Source organism: Chiloscyllium plagiosum, unplaced genomic scaffold (genome assembly GCF_037043375.1).
Source record: "Chiloscyllium plagiosum isolate Xiang-an unplaced genomic scaffold, Cpla_swu_hap1 HiC_scaffold_11, whole genome shotgun sequence".
Classification (NCBI taxonomy): domain Eukaryota; kingdom Metazoa; phylum Chordata; class Chondrichthyes; order Orectolobiformes; family Hemiscylliidae; genus Chiloscyllium; species Chiloscyllium plagiosum.
The window spans coordinates 81,666,472-81,686,290 of NW_028270149.1; positions in this window are offsets into that span (position 1 = coordinate 81,666,472).

The following is a 19,819-nucleotide window of genomic DNA, read 5'->3' on the forward strand; positions in this document are numbered from 1 at the left end:
ATGAACACATTTATAACAAGGTCTCACAAAGCACTATCTCAAGATGCAAACCCTGTGAAACCACATGAAAGTGTGATCCCTTTGTGTATCCTCCATGTCACTATTCCTCTCCTGGTTGTCTTCTGATACCCTTGATGTACTGATGAGAATCCTGTTAGTTTGCTATTTAATTGGATAATGTTGTTTTCATTGCAAGGGGAATGAAGTATAAAAGTAGGTAAGTCTTACTACATCTTTCTTTCTGAAACCTTGGAACTGATTCAGGTCTAAGAGTTTCAGGTGAAATATCTCTTTGACGTCTGAAGCCAATATTGACCAACATTTTGCTGTGTCAGGGCCATAGAAAGGGCCACTCTGGATGAGCCTTGTCCTTATCCATTCCGTGTCAGTGAGATTTGGTGCTGCAAGTATCTGGAAGTGGGAGGGGTAAATGAGACAACATCTGAAATTTAGAATCTACATCTGGAGTGAACATTGGAAAGTCACTGATTATATCCTTAACCAGTCAGATTGTAGTATTTTGAACTTAACAATGCAAGGACTGAGGCAGAAAAAAAAGTGTAAGTTTGAGTAGGTGACTTCAATACTGTGAATCCATTCTTCCAGTAGTTAGTGTAACTCCCAGAGATTAGATTAGATTAGATTACTTACAGTGTGGAAACAGGCCCTTCGGCTCAACAAGTCCACACCGTCCCGCCGAAGCGCAACCCACCCATACCCCTACATTTACCCCTTACCTAACACTACGGGCAATTTAGCATGGCCAATTCACCTGATCTTTGGACTGTGGGAGGAAACCGGAGCACCCGGAGGAAACCCACGCAGACACGGGGAGAACGTGCAAACTCCACACAGTCAGTCGCCTGAGGCGGGAATTGAACCCGGGTCTCTGGCGCTGTGAGGCAGCAGTGCTAACCACTGTGCCACCGTGCCACCCACCAGGATTGTGACTGGTAGTAAATAAACACTTGCACATCATTAAAAGGTTATTCAATGTAATATTGAATGAAACAGATTTCTGAGTCTACAGTCTAAGGATAGAGATTTCACTGACCACAGTGAATACAAATAGGCAGACTGGGAAATATCATTTTAGGAAACTCACAGTAGACTAATGTAGACTGGATAACAGCCGTTGGAATTTTGTATTCTGTCCAAAAATACAGCAGTGTTTATGAACAGAAAATAGTGAACACTATTAGTTTCTCAAATTTTCTGACAGCAATTGGATTTGATTTCCATTTATATTATTTATCCACTTTCTACATGAGCCTGCAGATTACAATGTAGTTTTACAGTGGCCAGTAACAACTATTGCATGGTACCTGTTGATATTAAACCACTTTGAGTGCTGTGATATAGCTACAATTTTAAAATGTATCATCATTTGTGCTGAAAGGTGTTCTATGATGGTGTCAGTGCGAATGCTGCAAATAATGAACTAAGAACATAAGAAATAGGAGCAAGAGTAGGCCATCTGGCACATCGAGCCTACCCCACCATTCAATAAGATCACGGCTGATCTCTTCATAGGCTCAGCTCCATTTATGCTCCAGCCACTGACCATACCCATAATTCCTTCACTGTTCAGTAATCTATCTGTCTTTGCCTTAAAAACATTCAATGAGCTAGCCTCAACCATTTTACTGGGTAGGGAATTCCACAGATACACAACACTTTGGGTGAAGAAAATCATCTTTATATCAGTCCTAAATCTGCATCCACTTATTTTAAGGCTGTGCCCTCCTGGTTCTCATTTCACCTACCAGTTGAAACAACCTCTCTGTTTCTACTTTATCTGTTCCTTCATAATTTTATATGTTTCTATAAGATTCCCCCCTCATTCTTCTAAATTCCAATGAGTATAGTCCCAGTCTACTCAATCTTTCCATAAGCCAACCCTCTCAAGTCTAGAATCAACCCAGTGAACCTCCTCTGCACCCCCATTCAGTGCCAGTAAATTCTTTTTCAAGTAAGGAGACCAAAAGTGTACACAGTACTCTAGGTGTGGCCTCACCAGCACCCTGTACAACTGCAGCATAACCTCCCTGCTTTTAAACTCCACCCCTCCAGCAATGAAGGACCATAAACCACTTGCCTTCTTAATTAAATGCTGCAACTGCAAACCAACTACTTGTGATTCATTCACAAGGACATCCAGGTCCCTCTGCTCTGCAGCATACTGCAATTTTTCACCATTTAGTAATAGTTCATTTTCTTGTTATTCTGACCAAAATGGATGACCTCACACTTGTTAACATTGTATTCCATCTGCCAAACCCTTGCCACTCACTTAAGCTATCTATATCCCTCTGCAGACTTTAAACGTCCTCTTCTCACTTTGCTCTGCCACTCATTTTAGTGTCATTTGAGAAATCTGAAACACACTACTTGGTCCCCAACTCCAAATTATCTATTTAAATTGTAAACAATTGGAGTCCCAACACTCATCCATGAGGGGTATCACTAGCCACTGATTGCCAATCAGAAAAACACCCATTTATCCTGGACTAGGGGGGATAGGACAGTGTCGAGGTAGATATAAATGAGTTCAGTACCTACCTTGACACTGTCCTATCCCCCCAGTCCAGGAACTCCCCACATACGTTCGAGACACCACCCACGCCCTCCACCTCCTCCAAGACTTCCGTTTCCCCGGCCCCTAACGCCTCATCATCACCATGGATATCCAATCCCTCAACAACTCCATCCGCCATGACCAGGACCTCCAAGCCCTCCGTTTCTTCCTCTCCCGACGTCCCCAACAATACCCTTCCACCGACACTCTCATTCGTCTGGCCGAACTGGTCCTCAGCCTTAATAATTTCTCCTTTGAATCCTCCCACTTCCTCCAGACCAAAGGGGTAGCCATGGGCACCCGTATGGGCCCCAGCTATGCCTGTCTCTTTGTTGGCTATGTAGAACAGTCCATCTTCCGTAATTACACCAGCACCACTCCCCACCTCTTCCTCCACTACATTGATGACTGCATTGGCGCCATCTCGTGCTCCCGCGAGGAGGTTAAGCAATTCATCAATTTCACCAACACATTCGACCCTGACCTTAAATTTACCTGGACCATCTCTGACACCTCCCTCCCCTTCCTGGACCTCTACATCTCCATTAATGATGACAGACTTGACACCTATCCACTCCAACCTCCCCCCTAACCTATCACCTTCATCCCCTCCCCCACCCACCTATTGTACTCTATGCTACTTTCTCCCCACCCCCACCCTCCTCTCACTTATCTCTCCACCCTTCAGGCTCTCTGCCTGTATTCCTGATGAAGGGCTTTTGCCCGAAACGTGGATTTTACTGCTCTTTAAATTGCTGATAACACATTTTCCATAAAGATTTTCATGTGAAAAACAAGATTCATATAAACATTCTGTGCAATGCGAGTTATATCTGTTCATGATGCTGTAATAAGTAATTAATAATGACCAGGGCTGCACAGTGTTTCAGTGGTTAGCACTGCTGACTCTCAGCAACAGGGACCTGGGTTTGAATCCAGCCTGAGGTAACTGTCTGGCTGCTTAGAGTTTGCACTTTCTCCCCATGTCTGTGTGGGTTTCCTCTGGGTGGTCTGGTTTCCTCCCACAGTCCAAAGATGTGCAGGTTAGGTGAATTGGCAAAGATAAACTGTATGGTAATGTCCAGGATTGTGCAGGCTAGGGCAATGCAGCGATAGGGTGGGGGGGCTGCAGCTAGGTGGGATGCTCTTCAGAGGGTCAGTGCACAGCCAATGGTCAAATGGTCTTTTTTCCATGCTGTAAGGACTCTATGATTCTGGGTCAAGTCATAACTGTAATTCACTCATCAGTCTGATTATTCCAATAGCCTGAGCACTGAGTGGTTCATAGCCTGAACCTGGGCAGGAATATCAGAACAGGGTTGGGCCATTTAGTCCATCTAGTCTGCCTTTCTACTCCATATAATCCTGGATGATCAATGCCTTTTACTTATTCCATTCCCTGTACATCACTAGGAATGTTTTTTTCCAAATATATTTATGAGATGAGGGTGTCAATAGGCAAGGCCAGCATATATTACCAATCCCTAATTGCCCAAAAGGGATTTAAGAGTCATCTGACTTGCTGCGAGTCTGGAATCACATGTGGGCCAGATTAGGTTGGCAGTTTCATTCCCTAAAGGATGTTAGTGAAACATAGTGTTTTTTATGACAATCGACAACGGATTAATGGTCATTGTTAGTCTCTTAATTCCAAATTTTTATTGAATTCAAATTGCACCATTTGTCAGGTGCCCAGAATATTCTGCTTCTCTGTGTTAACAAGTCAATGATAATACCACTAGGACAGCACCCAAAACCACCACCTCCCCCAAATATATTAATCTCTGCCTTAAATCTATTCAAAGACTGAGTTTCTACAGCCCTCTGATGTGAAGAACTTCAAGGTTTTAACTCCGAGTAAACTAATTTTTCCTCATCTTCACCCTAAGTGATATCCCCTTTCATTTTTAAGTTGTGCTTCCTGGTTTTAGATTCTGCGAGCACAGGAAACATTTTATTTACAGCTACCCTGTCATTCTCTTTAACTATTTTGTAAGTTTCAAAGTGATCACCTCTCATTCTTCAAAATTCTAGAGAATACAGGACCAGTTTTCCCAATCTTTCTTCAGCGGATAGTTGTGCCAGCCTGGGAACATGTCTGGTGAACCTTCATTGCAGTCCTTCTATGGCGATGATATCTTTCCTGAGAAAAGGAGACCAAACTGTACACAATGTTCCAGGTGTGATTCAACCAAGCTCTCGTCCACTTTCTGCACTTCTGCCTTTGAACCCCATTCCTCCCAACCGGAACAAGGATAGAACCCCCACCCCCACCCCCGGTTCTCACATTCCACTCCATGAATCTCTATCTACAGCACATTCTCCTCCACCATTTTCACCATCTACAGTTATGGCCCACCACCATATATTTCCCTCCCCATCCCGATCTGCATTCCATCCATGACTCCTCCTTTAGGTCCATGCTCCCCACCAACCCACCCTCTGCACCCAGCACCTTCCCTTGTCACCGCATGAGGTGCAAAACCTGCACCCACACCTCCAATTCACCTTCGTCCAAGGTCATAAAGGATCATTTCAAATCCAGTAGAGATTCTACTGCACATCCTCGAACCTCATTTACTGCATCCATTGCTTTCAATGTGGATTCCGCTACATCGGGGAGACCGAGTGCCAATCCACAGAGTGGTTCAGGGAACATTTCTAGTTCGCACGCACCAAACAACCCCACTGCCCTGTGGCCAAATTCTTCAACTCCCCTTACCACTTCCCAAAAGACATGCAAATCCTATCCCTCCTCCACCGCCAAATCAAAGCCATCTGCCAACTGGAGGAAGCACACATCATCTTCCATCTCGGGACCCTCCAACCACGTGGCATCAACATTGACTTCACCAGTTTCCAAATCTCCCCACTCTGCGCTCCCCTCTCCCCCAACCCAGATCCAACCTTCTAACTCTGCACTGCCCTCTTGACCTGTCCGACCTGTCCATCTTCCTTCCCACCTCTACATTCCACGCTTCCCAGTGAGCTATCACAATCACTTCCTATCTGCATTCCCATTTATCTTCCCTCCACCTCCAGCTCCAGCTCCAGCTCTAGCCCCAGCCCCACCCCCTATTTAGCTCTTTGCCCCCTTTCTCCTCCACATTCCTGATGAAGGGCTTTTGCCCGAAATGTCCACTATCCTGCTCCTTGGATGCTGCCTGACCTGCTGTGCTTTTTCCAGCACCACACTTTTTAACTCTACACAAGCTCCTAGACAATTGAAGCAAGACTTCACTATTCCTTCACTCAAATCCTCTTGCTGTAAAGGCTGACATTCCACAAGGCTTCCTAATAGCTTGCTGTCCATACACTTTAGTCCTCAGAGACTTAGCAACAAAGATACTGAGGTCCCACTTGTGCATCTACACATTGCAACCCCTAACAATTTAAGAAACACACTAAATCATCTGTTCAATTATTTCTCTCTCAGTCCCGATTCTCCAACATTATTCTCCGCTTTAACATGCCAGTCTCAATAACATATTACAGAGATTTTTTATTTGCCTTGAATACAAACGTCACTCTGAACTCAAGTGTTCACTGCTTCCAAATATTGTAAATTCTTAACTGAGAGCATTTGGTTATACAATGTATTTATAATGATTTATATTGTAAATGTATATCAGCACATCATTGAAATCTGGTGAAATGAACAATTTTGTAAATGTTGACAAATTAAGAAATAACAATTTAAATGGATTTTAAGTCAATAACCATTTGACCACAACACTAATTGTATCATTTAAATTTTATCCACTGTTCAGGTTTCGGTTTGGTCTTCATTGTCTAGTTGCATGGGCTTTGCACAGTTGCCATGGTCTGTTTTATTTTTCTTTATTCTGTTCACTCTGGGAGCTGACACATCATTTGGAGGTTTAGGTAAAAATGGCATTGCATCACTTAAACAACTGATTTCTTTTGAAGGAATTATGACGGAATTGAGCAAAGAGGTGCTGTTGGTGATGTTAGTGGATAAATGCATAATTTGTTTTGTAGCAGTTGTTTCCTCATTGTCCGAAAGAAGAATCAATCTCTTTGCTTCAATGATTAGCAACTGCTTTGAAGTAAAATTTGGGGGAAATATCTGAAAAATTTCACAATTGTTATCTATTGTGGTAGTTTTCAATCTCGTTGTTTGTGTTCTATCTCCTTTCTTTGCTCTCATGCCTAGATTTTATCCCTTCACATTTAGTTGAGACAGATATTGCTGCTCAATGGAGGGGATTTTTATCTGCCTACTTCACAGGGAGCAGGATGGTCAGCAAACTCACTTACTAATGTAGAAACTCATTCACGTTGAAATGCCTCACATGATGTCTGAGGATAATGATGTTGCAGTTTTCCTCTGCATCAGAGTAACAGGAACATGACTGGGGAAAATATACATGTCTCAGGGCTAGAGAAATAGATGTAGAGACCTGTTTTTTCTGGACTCTGGAGCTTTGGTCACTAATAGTGTGTTTCTCTGTCATTGTGCAAGTTATTAATTAATCATTTCATTTGACATTTTCTTCATCAGAAACAGTTATGACAGCCCTGCAGGACCAGTTCCCTACATTGCTCCGATCAAAGCGCCTTCTCCTGACAGCTGGAGTTTGTTCGTTATTTTATCTACTTGGCCTTCTATGTGTGACACAGGTAGGTTGTATTTCAGTGATTTAAGCTGTTTTCACATGTACTCAGTAACTCTTAAAGGTGATGGAGCTTTTCCTCTGGTTCTTTCTTTTTGCAATTGTTTATGCTGTGCAATGACCATGTCAGATTAACATCTTGCTGTGATTGAGTTCACTCTCCCAGACATATCAATTTCACATAGGATGGGAAACTGAACTTCGGGTGAAGATATGTTACAAGATTGCTCAGCAGACATATTTGTTACAGAGGTTGGTTTTAACAGGGAAGCACAGCTGATCTCCCTTCATAAAGCTGAACACTACTGCTGTTAGAGACATCATGGCTACTTGCTGATCAGAATGTTCCTCTTAAAGTGATATTACGATATCCTATTTTCTATGCAAGATCATAGCATACATTAACGAAAATAAATGTACTTCAGGCTGGCTGTGAGAGGTATCTTTCACTCCAAAACTAAATCATAATGTTTAAGAGTTTAAGAATTAAACAATTTAAGTCTTTAAGAAGCTGTATAATGTAACAATGATTTAACATTCCTTCCAGATCTCATGATCGTACATCCTCCCTCAGATCTAGATTTATCAATTGGCTGTTCCTGACTCACTGGTATTTTAGTGTCTTTCGTATTGTTAAAGGGCAGATTATTTTCATGGTGGGGTTCCACAATTTTATTTCCTGAGTTTGTTTCTGGTGATGTTCTGTGCACAATTGGAATGCTCAGTGTTATAATGTTGTACAAGTCCCTGAATTATCATCTATTCCTCACTCTCATTGTTCCATTGGGAATTTTATCTCTTGGGTTCAAGACTCACTGTACTCCCTGAATAATTCTGTGGGCGACCATGCGTCCTGGATGGGATGTATCATTCAAACCTTTTACCATCCACACAAGCTAGTCAATTCCACCCCCAGATGTTGACTGTATGCTGTTTTATTCTCTCTGGATGTTCGAGAAGTTTATCCCGTATTTCTGAGAAACTGAACAGCTGATAGCTGATAGCTTGGCAAAGTTATTCCTGACCTGCTTCTGAACATGATTGTTGTGGTGATGAATTTTTCTGAAGTGTCACATGACAATACGGAGATGGTGTTTAGTTGCCCTGCATTTCTCGACACATGCCTTAACGCTGTGAACTATTTCGTTCAGCAAGACTATTGGGTTTGGGATAATGTGGAGAGGCTGTGACATGATTTCTGTCCCATTTAGTAAACATGCAAGGACATGTCCTGGGTCCTTTACAGATCGACTGATGTATTGTGGTCCAATTTCAGACGTTTTTTCTAGGTACGTTGAATGTACACTTTGTACTTGTGGTGACAGCTATGGGTATATTTGAGTTATCCTTCCAATGTCTAGTGGTTGGAAAATTAGAAAATTAGTCAGTGACTTGATGAAAATTGTCATAATCGATGTGAAATAAATGTTACAAACTTCAACCAAGAATCTTATGAGGGTACAGAGGTTCTTTCTGTTGATATGATGGATGACTATGACACATTCTCACTGACTTCTCAATGTTCCTACTGATCCCCAACAAGTACACAATGAGCTGTACAGATGCCTTTTTTCACTCTATGCCCATATGCCCCTGGTATAATGTGGCAATGTAGCTTGGTAAACAGCTTCAGCTACAAGCATCTGTTTATATTTGAAAGTCATGCCTCTTCAGAAACTTCTATTTCATCTCTATATGGCTAAAACCCTTGAATTGTACCTGGCACCTCCTGTATCACATCAAGCCAGACTTCAATAATAACTTTCCAAAATACCATCACTTATCTATTTTTATTGAAGCGATCGCAGTTCTGTTGTCCAATACTCATTGTATTGATATTGACGATATTTTCTAATGTAATGTTTTGTCACTTTAACAAAACAGTCACGGTCTCATTTGGCTTTGGTACACCTCTCATTGTGTCTGAAGAAACTATTTTCCTGCCTAGTTTGTAGTGGATCTCAAAATTATATTGCTGAACTTTGAGATTCTGAGAGAGATCACTGTATTAATGGCATTTGGGAAAATACTCCCCAATGTTTCCTGCAGTTAAATCTGGAGACAGAGGGTTAAGATTTACATAAACGGTGATCATGTCTAAATCTGGAAAGTATTTGACCCACGTGAGACCACATTTAGAACAAGTAAATTCTGATCTCTTATTTTTGAAAATCACATTCAGTTATCAATATCTAAGAGAGAACAGCAATGTAATAGATGCCCAGACATAAAGGAATGAGCGAATATTGAGCATCAAGTTAGAATTGTGTTGGAACATTTCTGACAATGAGTCATACCAGACTCGGAACAGTAACTCAGTTTCTCTCTGCACAGAAGCTGCCAGACCTGGAAAGTTTCTCCAGCATTTTCTGTGGTTGTTTCAGATTTCCATCATCTGCAGGATGTTACTTTAATTAGAATTGTGTATTTTTACCCATAGGTCTTCATATTTCAAATTTTTTACAGTCAGAATTTGAAAGTAAAAGTACTTAATAATTTCCTGTGTAATATTTTTGAATTTTCCATGTAATTTTAGGCCAGGATTTAATGGTTAAATTTTGTGGATCATTACACTACAGACTGGATTCTCTTTATAACAGCTCTCCTGCAACTCAACGGTCTCAGCTGGATCTATGGTCAGTGAATCTTGGAAAATACTGAAACAAAATCAATGAAATTTCAGCACTTTGGACTTAAAGGTTTGTTTAATAAAATCAGACCAAATGAATCAGTTGCTGGATGTGGTGTAGATAGCTCTTTATATCAGAGGATGACGGGAATTCAAGTGCTCTTTTTTGTTAAATGCAGTTTACAGGACATCGGTTGGGGCACTTTTGGAATACTGTGTTCAGTTTTGGTGTCCCCGCTATGGGAAGGATGTTGAGAAACTGGAAATGTTTCAGAAAAGATTTACAAGGATGGTGCCAGGGTTGGAGGGTTTGAGCTCTGCGGAGAGGCTAAATAGGCTGGGGCTATTTTCCATAGAGCATCGGAGGCTGAGGAATAACCTTACAGAAGGTTATAAAACCATGAAGAGCACGGATAGGGTGTTTAGCCATTGCCTTTTCCCTGGAATAGTGGAGTCCAAAACTAGAGGGCATAGGTTTAAGGTGAGGGGGGGGAGATTTAAAAGGGACCTAAAGAGCAACATTTTCTTGCAGAGTGTGGCGAATGTGTTGAATGAGCTTTTAGAGGATGTGCTGGAGGCTCATACAATTACAACATTTTAAAAGTTAAAAGTCACACAACACCAGGTTATAGTACAATAGACCTGGTGTTGTGTGATTTTTAACTTTGTCCACCCCACCGGCACATCATAACATTTTAAAAGACATCTGGATGGTATATAAATAGGAAGTGTTTCGAGAGATATGTGCAAACTGCTGGCAAATGGGACGAGATTAATTTAGGATCGCTGGTCGGCGTGGACGAATTAGACCGAAGGGTCTGTTTCCATGCTGTACAGCTCTATGATTCTCTTTTTTTCCCCCATCATCCCCAACTTCATTTTAGTACATTGATTTTTTTTAATCTTTGGAAGACATTAATAGTATTCCAATATAAAGTATTTATCCAACTCCTCTGCCATTTCCTGTTCCTGTTAATATTTCTCCTGTCTCATTCTCTAAGGGACCTTTTTTTGTATCTCTCTTACTTTTCATATTTAGGAAAATCTCATTGTTGGATTTTTTTTATGCTACTTCCAGATTTTCTCACAATTTATTTTCAGTGTTGATTATTTTTCTAATTGTTTTTTGTTCTTAAAACTCAGCTCCTTCCCTGCTCTTATCAGAATGGATCTCTCAAATGGTAACTCTGATCTCTCTCTCTCTCTGCACCTGCTCTGTGGCTCTAACACTCTGTCCTGCTACCCTGATGCACTTTGTATGGTATGATCTGCTTGTATTGCACACAAAACAACACCTTTTTCGTGGTATCTGATACATGTGACAAGAAAAAAAAATCAATAAATCAATCGCCCAATCTGTTTTGCTGCTACTCTTGCCGTCATATGTGCTTTGCTTTTCAATTTGAGATCATCCTTAACTTTCTTTCTTAGACATGGTTGGTTTATCCCATTCCTAGAAACTTTCTTTCTCAATAGAGTATATCTTTGCTACAAGTCAGAAATTATTTTCTTAAAGATCAGCCATTGCTTTTCAAGCCTATTCTGCAAAACTCCTTTCCAGTCCATGCCAGCCATTTCTGCCCTGATCTATGTGTAACTTTCCTTCTCTAAGTTTAGCTCAATTACGTCTGATCCAAAGTTACAGCCTCTCAAACTAAATGCTAAAGTCTGCCATAATATGGTCACTATTCCCTAGGAGGTCTTCTATTCTGAATCTCATTAGACATCACTAGATTGAAAATAGCCTGATCCTTGGTTGGATCCATAACATGTTGTTCTAGTGAATTATTCCAAAGCATTCTTTGAACCCTTCCTCTTGTCAACTTCTGCAAACTTGATTTTCCCAATCTTCATGAAGATTCAAATCCCTGATGATTAATGCACTTTATGTTGCATGCTCTAATTATCTCTTAGTTTATACTCTGCCTGACAAAATAACCAGTGTTGGGGATGTGGGGATGAGCTATGGATTATTCCCTCAAGTACTTTCCTTTCTTTGGTTATTTCTTACCTACACCCATATGGATTCTACATTATCCAATAGTTTTTTTATCACACCTACTCCATCTTATACTGATAAAGCTCCTCCACCACTCTTTCCTTCTGTCTGAAAAGCCACATTCCTCTGAATATTTCATTCCCAGCTTTGATCTCCTTATAACCATGTCTCCATAATGGCTGATAAAGTCGTATCTCTTTGTGCATTAATTCATTTAGATTGTTCCAAAAAGCATGTACATTTAAGTAAAGAGCCATGAACTTTCCTTTACGCTTATCTGCACCTCCCCATCTTTGGACTTCATTTCCTGCTGATTGTATGTTCTTCGAAGTCTTGTCCCTTCCTGTTCACTCTGAGTTTCAGTATCCAAGGGGTCGCCTTATAAAGCTGCATAATCGTTTTCCTTTGTCAGTCTACTTTTCTCTCTCCTGGACCCTCACCACCTCCACTCAGAGTAAAGCCCCAAAGACTCCTCCACAACTCTTGTTGCTCAATTTGCCAGGACACTGATTCAAGTATGGGTCAACTGAGGCCTGTCCACCCCAATGGAACAGTTTCCTTCGACAACACTACTATTTTCCTGAACTATGAACTGAACCCTATACCTCCCACACCAATGTGAGCCACACATTTAACTCTGTTGTTTTATTTATCCTGTGTCAGTTTTCCAGAGATACAGGCATTAGTCGTGAGGTTATTTATATTTCCTTCCCAACTTGAACAGCTTCCTCTACCATGGTGTCATGACCTGCCAACATCTCTAAAGATTTGTAAAATATGAAACTGAAATGTTTGTAACAAGTCCTAAATGATAGAAACATGTGAACAACAGCAGAAATAGACCATTCGGCCCCTCAAGCCTGCTCCACCATCAATACGGCCATGATTGATCTGTTTGTGTTTCAAATTCCACGTTACCTTCTTCGCCCAAGAAGAACTCACTTCAAGAAAAGCTCATGTTTCCAATTTGTGCTGGGATGGACAGACCCTTGTTCTCAGAATGGGAGAGAAAGATCGATCAGTTGGTGATAAGGATTGATTTCCTTTTCCTGTTTAAAATCTCTAGAGACCCCTTTTCTGTTTTAACCTGTTCATTAGTAGGCCACCCTGTACAAGATGAACTTCAACAGTAAACAAGCTGCCCTGAAGACAGGACAGAGCGAGTGATGGTGTCTCTCTGCTTCCTTGTTTACAGGGATAAACAGATTCATCAAGGACATTGAGATGATAATTGGGGAAAGGAATTGGCTCTTCTGGCTGTAGTGGACAATGCGTTGGATTCTGATCTCTCAGTGTTTGCTGGTGGTAAGGATATGTTACACATTATTATGATTTAAACTGAAAATAATTTAGCTGACAGACAATATCTTGTTCTGTTTCTGATCTAGTTTTGTATCTTTTCATCCAGGCAGTCTTAATCTGGTCCTAAGCAACACTCACCCCTCCAGAACACGGACTTGTTGAATACCCTGTCTGGTCAGGAGCATCGGGCTGGTGTATGGCCATCTTCTGTATTATGTGAGTCCCCGTTGTAGCCGTGGTGAGAGTTGTCCAAGCTGAGGGCTCCACCTTGTGGCAGATGAGGAACATCATAGAGTCATCGAGATGTTACAGCATGGAAACAGACCCTTCAGTCCAACCTGTCCATGCCGACCAGATATCCCAACCCAATCTTGTCCCACCTGCCAGCACCCGGCCCACATCCCTCCAAACCATTCCTATTCATATACCCATCCAAATGCCTATTAAATGTTGCAATTGTACTAGCCTCCACCACATCCTCTGGCAGCTCATTCCATACATGTACCACCCTCTGCGTGAAAAAGTTGCCCCTTAGGTCTCTTTTATATCTTTCCCCTCTCACCCTAAACCTATGCCCTCTAGTTCTGGACTCCCCGACCCCAGGGACAAGACTTTGTCTATTTATCCTATCCATGCCTCTCATAATTTTGTAAACCTCTATAAGGTCACCCCTCAGCCTCCGACGCTCCAGGGAAAACAGCCCCAGCCTGTTCAGCCTCTCCCATAGCTCAAATCCTCCAACCCTGGCAACATCCTTGTATATCTTTTCTGAACTCTTTCAAGTTTCACATCTTTCTGATAGGAAGGAGACCAGAATTGCACGCAATATTCCAACAGTGGCCAAACCAATGTCCTGTACAGCCGCAACATGACCTCCCAACTCCTGTACTCAATACTCTGACCAATAAAGGAAAGCATACCAAATGCCTTCTTCACTATCCTATCTACCTGCGACACCACTTTCAAGGAGCTATGAACCTGCACTCCAAGGTCTCCAATGTCTTTCAAATATTTTAAAGAATAAGGAACAGAGATCACAAAATTATGCTTTGGCATCATTTCAAAGTCAAGAAGTCCTTTTGTTCTGCTTCCACTGATGCTCAGTTTAATCCATGTGAATACCATCTTGGCAGAGTATTAAAGCTGAAGTAATGGGTGTGTCCTGGGAGTAGTGTGTGTGAAGACTTCACTAAGGTGTAATTCATAATGTTAAAGAGAAAAGACATATCATTGGTCCTGGATCATGTAAGGATCAGGTAATGATAACTGCAAAGTGTGACAGTGAAAGATAGAACATATAAACATAAGAATGCACAACAGTTAGGGTCAGAGTGAGGAAAAATAGTAAAATTACAAAGGCTTTTTACCTGAGGGTATCAAGAGTTCATAACAAAACAGATGAATTGTGTTGATTAAACAACTAAAACAAGGTGGGTCAGTTAGCTCAGTTGGTTGGATGGTGAATTGGCGATGCTGAGTGATGCCAACAGAATGGATTCAATCCCTGTACCAGCTGAGGATACCATGAAGAAGTCTCCTCCTTGAGCTGTCCCCTTGCCTGAGGCACGGTGACCCTCAGGGTAAACCACCACTAGCCACCTCGCTCTCGAACAAGAGAGTAGCCCTATGGTCTGATAGGTCTATGGCTACTTCAATGTTACAAAAAACATAATTTATAAAACATACACAATTAAAACAAAAGTTTTAATTAAGAGGGCTAAAAGAGATCATGAAATATCTTTAGCAAATAGGGTTAAGGAAAATCCTAAGGCCTTTACTCATATATAAGCAGCAAGAGGGTAACTCGAGAAAGAGTGGCCCACTTAAGGACAAAGAAAGGAAGTTATGTGTGGAGTCAGAGAAAATGGGCAAGATTCTTAATGAATGCTTTGTGTCGGTATTCACCGAGGTGAGGGACATGACTGATGTTGAGGTTAGGGAAGGATGTTTGCTGACTTGACCTAGAATAATCATAAGAAGGGAGGAAGTATTGGATATTCTAAGGGGCATTAGGTGGACAAGTCCCCAGGTCCGAATGGGATCTATCCTAGTTTGCTGAGGGAAGTAAGAGAGGAAATAGCTGGGGCCTGAACAGATATCTTTTCAGCATCCTTGAACGCGAGTGAGGTCCCGGAGGACTGGAGAACTGCTAATATTATCCCCTTGTTTAAAAGGGTAGCAGGTGTAATCCAGGTAATTATAGACAAATGAGCCTGACATCAGTGGTAGAGGAGCTTCTGGAGAAGATACTGAGGGATAGGATCTATTTACATCTGGAAGAAAATGGGCTTATCAGTGATAGGGAGCATGGTTTTGTGCAGGGAAGGTCATGTCTTACCCACTTAATAGAATTCTTTGAGGAAGTGACAGAGTTGATTGATGAGGGAAGGCTGTAGCTGTCATATACACTAGATCCTCGTAGCCTTAGATCCACGTAGCCTCAAGATCCACGTAGCCTCAGATCCACGTAGCCTCAGGGATCTACTGTTTCAAGACCTACCGTGGAAGCCCAAAACCACAGATAGGAATGAAGCCATTCATTTAAATGGGAAGGGTACCTTCCTGGTCCCTGGTGGTAGAATGTTCCCTAAAGTATGTTCCCTAAAATATGTCAGTAAGTGAAACCACGGAAAACAATTCCACAGATACGGTGTTCACCCTGTACATGGACTTCAGTAAGGTGTTTGATAAGGTTCACCATGGTATACTGATGGAGAAAGTGAAGTCCCATAGGGTCTAGTGTGTTCTAGCTGGATGGATACAGAACTGGCTGGGCAGCAGGAGACAGAGAGTAGTAGTGGAAGAGAGTATAAGGTTGAGAGATACAGAATTTATAGCAAAAGTTTACAGTGTGATGTAACAAAATTATATATTGAAAAAGACCTCGGTTGTTTGTTAAGTCTCTCATCTTTTAGAATGACCATATTTGTTTCAGTTCTTTCATCTGTAAATCATAAGGGGGTGGTGCGGTTTGAGAGGTAAGGTTTGCTGAAGTTTCCTGTGCCCACTGTAAACATGGGCATCAATTTGGGGCAGGGTGGGGTTGGTGAGAATTACCGAGCATTTGAGTGCTCAGACATGTTCCTCCCTGAGTCCTGGTGATAATACACAAGATTCCAGTCTCTGTACTTTGTGACTAGAATTCTTTGAAGAAGTAACAAGCAGGTTAGATCAAGGAGAGCCAATGGATGTTCTCTACCTGGATTTCCAGAAGGCCTTTGACAAGACGCTGCACAGGAAGCTGCTGAGTAAAATAAGGGCCCTTGGTGTTAGAGGCAAGGTACTAGAATGGATAGAGGTTTGGCTGTCTGGTTGAAAGCTTGGTTGGGATAAAAGGGTCCTTCTCAGGATGACAGCCATTGACAAGGGGTGCACTGCAAGGCTCAAAGTTAGGACCACAACCTTTCACTTTATACATTAATGAACTAGATGAAGGAATTTATGGCATTCTGGCTAAGTTTGCAGACTATACAAAGACAGGTAGAGGGATGGGTAGCATTGAGGCAGTGGGGAGGCTGTAGAAGGATATGGATAGGTTAGGAGAGTGGGCAAAGAAATGGCAGATGGAATACAACATGGGAAAGTGTGAGGTCATGAACTTTGATAGGAAGAATAGCAGCATGGATTATTTTCTAAATTAGGAGAAAATTCAAAGTCTTAAGTGCAAAGAGACTTGGAAGTTCTAGTCCAGGATTCTCTCAAAGGTTGCAGGTTGAGTCAGTAGTTAGGATGGCAAATGCAATGATGGCACTTATTTTGAGAGGGCTTTAATATATAAGAGCAGGGATGTCCTTCTGAGGGTCTATAAGGGCTCTGGTCAGACAACATTTGGAGTATTGTGCGCAGTTTTGGGCCCCACATCTCAGGAAGGATGTACTGGCTCTGGAGCGTGTACAGAGGAGGTTCACGAGAAAGGCCCCAGTAATGAAAAGCTTAACATATGAGGAACGTTTGAGGACTCTGGCTCTATACTCGATGGAGTTTAGAAGAGGGGGATCTAATTGAAACTTGCAGAATACAGGATGACCTGGACAGAGTAGCTGTTGGGAAGATGTTTCTATTGAGACTAGGACCCGAAGGCACAGCCTTAGAGTAAAGAAAGACTTTTTAGAATGGTGGTAAGGAGAAACCTCTTCAGCCAGACAGTGGTGAACCTAAGGAATTCAGTGCCACAGAAGGCTGTGGAGGCCAGATCATTGAGTATATTTAAGACTGAGATAGATAGATTCTTGAGCATCAAGGGGATCAAGGGTTACGGGAGAATAGGGTTGAGAAACTTATCAGCCATGATTGAATGACAGAACAGACTCGATGAGCTGAATGGCCTAATTTCTGATCCTATGTCTTATATAGTCTATGGTCTTATGATCAGTGGAATGTGTACCCAGTTGCTAACGTGTAACTACACCTTGATTAGGACAAGGGCTTCTTCTTGTTGGATGACCAAGTGGTTTTCCTTGACCACACTCAACAAAGTGAGCCCAACAAATCCCTGTCAGGAAAGATATGGTGGATGTGACCCAACAGTGGCCTGTCTTGATAGACTGATAGTATGAGCAATCTACAGTATGGTGAGCAGTGGTGCAGGTTCTGGTGAGCTTTGAAGGTATCTTCAGACATAACTTCAAGAAGATCAACTCATGACAATGTTTGGCAAGACAGAATGAACAAAGTGAGATTCATCTGGTAGAACAGATTAAAATGAGTGGGATTGTCTTTAAACCCACATGCAGCTCTGAAGACTATGTGAAATGTTTATTAGGCCACAAAGAAGTGGGACTCATTTATTGTATTTGCAAACAAGGTGGGAATGTATACAGCAATACACAGTAACAGCATTATTGCAAAATAGAAATCCTTTAAGATCAGGAGATTCTGCATAATTAAATGAAGATAAACTATCACATTAGGAAGCCAAGGCAGCAGTATTTCTGGTAAATTATAATTTCAGAAATGGGTAAATAATGCACACAATTAGACATCTTGGAGAAAACCGTTCTTAAGGTACAGAATTGCCTCCAATCTCGACTCTGAATTGGAGGCTGAACAAGCAAACACACTTTTATATTCAATGATCCAGCTTGCCAAGTCATAAAAGTTCCATCAGAAAAAATTGCTGAAGTTCTGCAAGTATTCCACAATTACAGGGGGGACAATGGCCTAGTGGTATTATTGCTGGACTGTTCTGTTAATGTAGAGACCCAGATAATGTTCTGGAGACCCAGGTTTGAATCAGGCCATGGCAGATGGTGGAACTTGAATTCAATTAAGATCTGGAATTAAGATTCTAACAATGACCATAAAACCATTCAAGTTGTCAGAAAAATCCATCTGGTTCATGAATATCCTTTAGGGAAGCAAACTGTCATCCTAAACTGGTGTGTGACTCCAGGCCCACAATAATGTGGTTGACACTTAATTGACCTCTGGGTAATTAGGAATGGGCAACAAATGCTGGCCTGGCCAGCGATGCTCACATCCCACAAATGAATACATTTTTAAAAAGCTTCAAATTTAAATTATAGAAAACACAATATTTATCAGATGTGTTCAGCATCTATCGAGAATTTATTTCTTAATCTGTCCAGGTTAGTGGAAAAATGTGACTATGAGGTCTTGAAATCACCCTTCATTAGAGATAGAATTGTTGTTGGAATTACTGATAAGACTTTGTCAAGTTCATTGTGGTCCAAAGAAAATTTTATTTAGAGAAAGCCGTTTTGTTGGTGAAAGGAGCAAAAATCTGGAAGCAATCTAAGACAGGCAGGTCAACCTTATCACAAGAGTTCAGCAGATTCTCTTCAGTTCCTTTGTTACAAAAACTCTAAAGAATCATTAAAGTAACCAGTGGAGAGAGTTGGCCAGATAGCAGATACTAAGATTCAACGTCAATACTGTAGATCAAGGAAACTTTACAGGCAAACTGCACACAGCCCTTTACAGAGAATCCTGAAACTTGTTGACAGCTTAGATTAGATTAGATTAGATGGGCGGCACGGTGGCACAGTGGTTAGCACTGCTGCCTCGCAGCGCCAGAGACCCGGGTTCAATTCCCGACTCAGGCGACTGACTGTGTGGAGTTTGCACGTTCTCCCCGTGTCTGCGTGGGTTTCCTCCGGGTGCTCCGGTTTCCTCCCACAGTCCAAAGATGTGCAGGTCAGGTGAATTGGCCATGCTAAATTGCCCGTAGTGTTAGGTATAGGGGTAAATGTAGGGGTATGGGTGGGTTGCGCTTCGGCGGGTCGGTGTGGACTTGTTGGGCCGAAGGGCCTGTTTCCACACTGTAATGTAATCTAATCTAATCTAAGCTTCATTATTTCTTTATGTGCCATTCTTGGTTTGGAGTTGGTACATCCACAATGTACAGTGACTTTTTAAAGAGGTGAACCCACACCTCCAGTTCTATAACTTAATCCTGAAATCTAAACTGAACGAACAATGGTGGGGTAAAATGGTCAAGGCTCATACCTCAGTATTCCATTAACAATTTCTTGCACCACCCCAATAAAATTAAAACTTAAGAACTCCACTCTCTTCAATTTCAAGCAATAGCCACAAATACATTTCCATTAATTTCTCATCCATACTCAGCTTAGCTGTCACTCAGAAGTACACTTTCTTCATTAGACCTGCATGCAATCCTTACATATACCTGAATTGTCCCTAAACTCATT